Here is a 6000-nt window from a genome sequence, read left to right as displayed (position 1 = left end):
CATCTATGATAGAACCTTTGAATTTTTTCTCTGTCTATAAACTCTAATTGAATATGCATTTATTGGTGTGATTTTGACCAGAAGCTTTTTGCTAATATAGACATGACTATTACTCTCTGGCATAGTTTACTGAAGGCATTATGCTACATTTTCAGATTTTTCAGTTCTGCACAGCTAAAGACAAAGCTCAAAAAGTCATAATTCTTTATCAAAACTGACAATTGTTTTATGCATCTGGGGATCGGTCTAGAGAATGCTGCTCTGCGTTCTCAATGTTAAAATCCTGTAGCTGCCAGTCCCCAATACATCTAATTTTAACACAAGAAAAAATGTCTAGCAAACATCAGAAGCTATCCTTGAGATGAGTTTTCTTTTTCACACATTTGTCCACCCTGCTCCCTCTTGGTGTGAGCGGGAAGTAATCTCGCCTACAGAGAGGAAGCTGGTATCCTAACTCTGCTGATACATTGTAGGGAAATGATTGCTGAATTTTAGCCCTCTTTATTTCCAAAAGAAGAGTAATGAAGAGCTCTCTTTTCTTCCACTTAACATCCTAATCACCTGCATCTGCAGTTTATACTGCAGCTACCCATACCTCTGCATGGGAGGGGGAATAAAGGATGAGCGGGGAACCATGCCCCCCCCAACCCTACCACAGCCGTTGGAACCTGTCGCTAGTACATCCTTCATCAGTGTCTGAAATTGCGGTGGGGACTATCCAGTCCTCCCCCAGTCTGTACCCCGTCCCTGCTGGTGTAGGGAGCTACACAGCTGGTGGTAAACTGCTATCCATTATTCCTCTATATTTAGAACTTCTCTAGAGAAATGGCATTATCTCAGTCACTAAGCTGAAAGCTGCTTAAAGTTAGTTTTCCACAGCTGTTTATTCACAGTCTGTCTCATGCACCCTGTATTCACCTTGCTTTAAAAAAAAATTCAGACTGATGCACAACCAGAGAAATGCAAACTATTGAAATATCGCCTCCTAGATAATTGACTATGATTTGCATTTTGCTAATGTTAAAGTAGGTGAAAGTGTTATTTCTCTGTCTCTTCTCAATAATGTTTCATTAAAGGTAAATTCTCCCCCCTTCTGCCAGTGAAAAGCCACTCAATGACCTGAATAAGATCTAGTGATAGAAAACATATTTTCCGTAATACTGAACTCATTTTTCTGCCAGAACAAATTAGTCAGTAGCTTTCGTGTGTGTCACAGAGGTTTTCAAGAGGCACTTAGGAGGATGCTTAAAAAAAAATCCTTCTGTGTAGATTATTAGAAATGTCATGGTGCTAATGGAAAAACGCTGTGGTAATCTTTCTGTTTTACTTTTCTCTCCTAAAATATTGTTTCTCATTTGCAATTCCGCTCCTAAAAGAAAAGACATCTTTTGAAAAATGGTTTCAAAGAGAAGCAGAAAGGGAATTTTATCATTTATCCCAGGGAAGGCAAGATAGAGGGGTAATCAGATAATGGAGGCAAAGACAATTGAGCTAATTTTCTCAGAGTTCCCATCTTCACTGAAAACTGAGTAAGAAAAGGGAGGTGGGCTGGGTTTAGAGTAGGGTATGTTAGAAATAGAATGAGTTTCTTAATGAATGGATGATGATGATCTAGGACTGTCTTCTTTAATGTTCTTTGGAACTTGAAGGAAGAGCAGTTTATGGCATACACATAACCTCTTGGGACCACAGTTTCCTCCATCTTGTAATAGAGCAAACAATTGCTACTTTTATGGGCTGCTGAGAAGATTAAACACAATGACATAAATAAAGCATCTGAATGTGATGTCCGGTCCATAATCATAGAAAACCAGAGTAACGTGTAAAGCTATGATGTGTGTGTAGGGGTAGGGGTAGCTAAATCGTGAAAATTCAGATGGAAGGGCTTCCTTTATTTCTTGCGTAACCTAGTCTTTATGTAATAGCGTTGCTATCGAAGTTTACCAGAGAGGAAAAGGAGACTCTTTGGCATCCTCTACATGATCCAGTTTCTCATCTGTAGAATTGATCTTGTGCTTGTATGGACAATTTATGCCTTCCCCCAACTCTCTGTAAGAATTTGAGTTATTAGACATGACCATAGGGTTGATAGTTTCATATCAAAGTGTTCTCTGAGATTTTGCTGGTTCCTTTTGGCTTCTTCTCAAACTTAAAAGAGATTATTAGAAGTAGTATTTGTGCTTTCACCTTGTCTTAAGTATTTACAGACACTTAACTCTTAGATAGTTACTTTTCATATTCCAACAGATTTCAACTCTAAGTATCCACATTCCTTTGGGGGCTTTCATTTTGTTCTGAAAGTGAAAACTACCAGAGGAATGTGACTTAAACCTGACTTCCAAATGAGATATCCTCCAGCAATCAAAATATCCTATGTGGTTATTATTTCACTGGAAAGTACACTTCACCCCAGGGAGCATGCTATAAGAGAAAAACCTAGCTGCCCAAATGAAAGCCTGTTCAGTCATTAGATGGCTCTTTAGTATTTGTGAGCCGCGTTCTCCTTCCGGGCCGCAAGGGCATCAGGGAGGCCTCCCAGAGCAGGTGAGAGGAGTCTCCTGCAGACTCCCCCATAAGCAGATTTCTTTATCCACGAATCACAGAATTTAGACCTCAGATAGACCTAGGGCATCATCTTCTGCAGCTCCCTTAGTTTGTGGAAGAGGAAACTGAGCACAGAGAGGTTAAATGGTTTTTCCAAGATCAACAGCTGTTTGAGGAAGACTCAGAGTTAAACGCCAAATCCCTGCAGCATCTTGAAATCACAGAGCCCACTAGTCCTGGAGGGAAGGTGAATTGTTCTAGACCGATGTGCTTTGGAAGGTGGAATTTGAAAACTCTTAAAGGTTGATGGTTGCATCGGATGGAACAAAAACCTATCCTTTTTAAAATGGCAGAGCATTTAAAAATGTGTTTTATTTTGTAACATACCATGTCCTATCATTGATCCTGAGTTCCATGGTGTTGTGATATGCATTTAATTTATATTTTGTATAAACCAACTGTTCATGGTCTCTACTTTCAGACAGTTTGGAAAGCAAGGTAATTTAAAATCATTAATCCAGCTCTTTTGAAAATGCAATTTTAGCCAAAATAAGTGTCTCCAAATAAGCAGAAAACAGAATCTGTGCATGACTTGATGAAACCAATTATTTAGATCAGAGGATCTGGCAGCAGGAAGGGATCATACAGATCAGCCAGTCTAGCCCTTTACTTTTACAGAAAAGGAAGCTGAGGCCTCTTGAGGTTACCTAAAGTCACACAAACCAACCAGTGACACAGCTGGAATGTGTAGGTCTCCAAAACAAGACCAGTCTCCTTTCCTACTAAAGCATCTCAGAGAACATCTTGATGACTTTGTAAATGTTTTCCAGATTTTTGTAGAATTTATAATTTATCCAAATGTTAAACACAGTGCATTGATTCAATTTACTTGTCAGGGACTAATCACTCCTATGACATTGTTCAGATTACAGTTCTCAGAAATAAACACTAACTAAAAGAGACCTGTTAATGTGATAATAACAAGCAACAATAAAATTAAGGGGATTCATCGTTAATTACTTAAACGCTGGCACTTCATTTTGGTGTCAAATGCAAAATGACAAAGAAATATGACATCCACATCAATGTGCTGGGTCATATGGCAAGTCTGTCAAATGGTATTTCTTAATCATTGATTTCAAATCTTGTAGTCTTTTCTATTTTTGATGAATGTGGAAAAGTATCAAGTATTTTTGTCTATAAATGTATAGCAACTTTGGGATAATAGTAGTAAGAAAAGACTACTTCCTTGAGCTTCTCTGTCACTGAGTTTGTCTTTTATGAACTTTATTTTCTCATCCTTTTTTAATAAAAACTTATTTTTTATAAACTTATTTTCTGTACAATAATACCTATAAGCTATCTCACTTCTTATGAGATTCTATCTTAAGCCCCTTCTCTGTACCTTCTCTGTGATAAGCAAGATAGGGAAGGTGCTCAAGGTTAGGGGGAAAACTTAAATGTTTTTCAACATTAGCCCTGACCGGGCTCTCATGGCCGAGCACTTGAGAGTTTGGAGATGGAAACAGGCAGAAGGAGGGGAGAGTGTGGTGGCAACTTTTCCAGTCCTCTTTGAACACTGCTGCCGATTAATCTTCCTAAAACACTGCCTTCAATAACATCTTTCTCCTGTTTAGAAAATTCCAAGGACTCCGCGGAGTCTGCCAGCTAAGGCTTCAACCCTTTTCCTAGTATTCAGCATCTTTTACAATCTAGACTCAATGACCTTTCCACCCAGAGCTCCTCTGCTTGTCCTGAATCTCACATTTTACCCAATTGGGTTTGTCTGTTTGCCTCTAATTTTCCTTGCGCATTCATGCTTCTAGTCCTGTTTATGTTGGTCCCTCACCTAGAGTGATGCCCAGCCAAATTCCACCCATCCTCTAAGCTGTGCCGTTCAATAGATAGCTACAAGCTCCATGTTGGTACCTGAAATTTGTATCTTGAGACTGACCTTTTTACCCAATTTTTAATTAATCCAATTCAATTTAAAAACCAATAATTAAAAACTTTTGCTCAGTGAAAGACCCTGTTAAGAGGATGAAAAGACAAGCCACTGACTGGGTGGAAATATTTGAAATTACATATCTTATGAAGGATTCATATGTAAAATATGTAAGAACTCTCTGAACTCAACAGTGAGAAAATAAACAATTATGTAGAAAATGGGCAAAAGAGTTGAACAGATACTTCACCAAAGATACGTGATTGGCAAATAGACACATGAATGTTTAACACCACTAGCCAGCAGGGAAATAATTAACCCTCCCAAGAAATGCCAGTACACATCTATAGAATGTCTAAAATAAAATACTAATAATAACAAATGTTGGCATGGACGCTGGGAATTTGGATCTCTCACCCATTGCTGGTGGAAAGGTAAATTGATACAGCCACCCTAGGAATCTGGTAGTTTCTTATTAAACATACATTTACCACACAACTCAGCAACAGAACTTCCAGCCATTTATCCTAGGAAAGTAAAAAATTTTAGAATTGATGCTGGAATGATTTAAGACTTTTGGGGCTGTTGGGATGGAATGAATGTATTTTGCATGTAATAAGGATATAAATTTTAGCAGGACCACTGGCAGAATGCTAAGGACTGAATTGTGTCCCCCCAAATGCATATGTTGAGGCCCTAACCCACAATATGACTGTATCCAGAAGTAGGTTCTTTAGGAGGTTATTAAGATTAAATGAGGTCATAGAGGATGGGGTCCTAATCCAATAGGACTGTGACCTTATAAGAAGAGGAAGAAAGAAAGATCTGTGTCTGCCATGTGAGGACATAGTGAGCAGGTGTTCATCTGCACCTCAAGGAGAGAGCTCTCACCAGGCGCTGACCCAGGGCACCTTGATCTTGGACTTCCAGTTTCCAGAACTGTGTGTGAAAATAAATTTCAGTTAAGACAGCCAGCCTATGGTATTTTCTTATGGCAGCCTAAGCAGACTCAAACAGAGCTCTTCAGATTATTCTTCTTGAGTGATCTTTGGGAGATTGCTTCTTCCAAAGAATTTTTCTGTTTCATCAAAGTTGAAAAATATGTTGGCAAAAAGATTTTAATGATATTCTCTTATCTTTTTAGTATCTACAACGTCTATAATGGTATATCCTTGTCTTATCACTATAATTGGTAATTTGTATCTTCTCTTTTTTTTTCCATGATGAATCTAGCTAATGGTTGATCACTTTTATTGGTATCAAATAACCAGAATTTGATTCCAATGATATCCTCTATTTTTTGCTTATTTTCTATTTAATTTTCTTTTACTTCCACTATCTATATTGTTTCCTTTCATCTGCTTAATTAAGTTCAGTTGTTTTTTTCCTCTTGTTCCTTAAGGTGGAAGCTTAGGACATGGATGAGAGACTTTTTTCTAATGTAAGGATTTAATACATTTCTCTCTAAACATTAGTAATATTGTGATTTATAACTAGAAATATGGATTTGG

Source organism: Camelus dromedarius, chromosome 7 (genome assembly GCF_036321535.1).
Source record: "Camelus dromedarius isolate mCamDro1 chromosome 7, mCamDro1.pat, whole genome shotgun sequence".
Taxonomy (NCBI): domain Eukaryota; kingdom Metazoa; phylum Chordata; class Mammalia; order Artiodactyla; family Camelidae; genus Camelus; species Camelus dromedarius.
The sequence above is the reverse complement of the archived record's forward strand: the minus strand, read 5'-3'. Positions refer to the sequence as shown.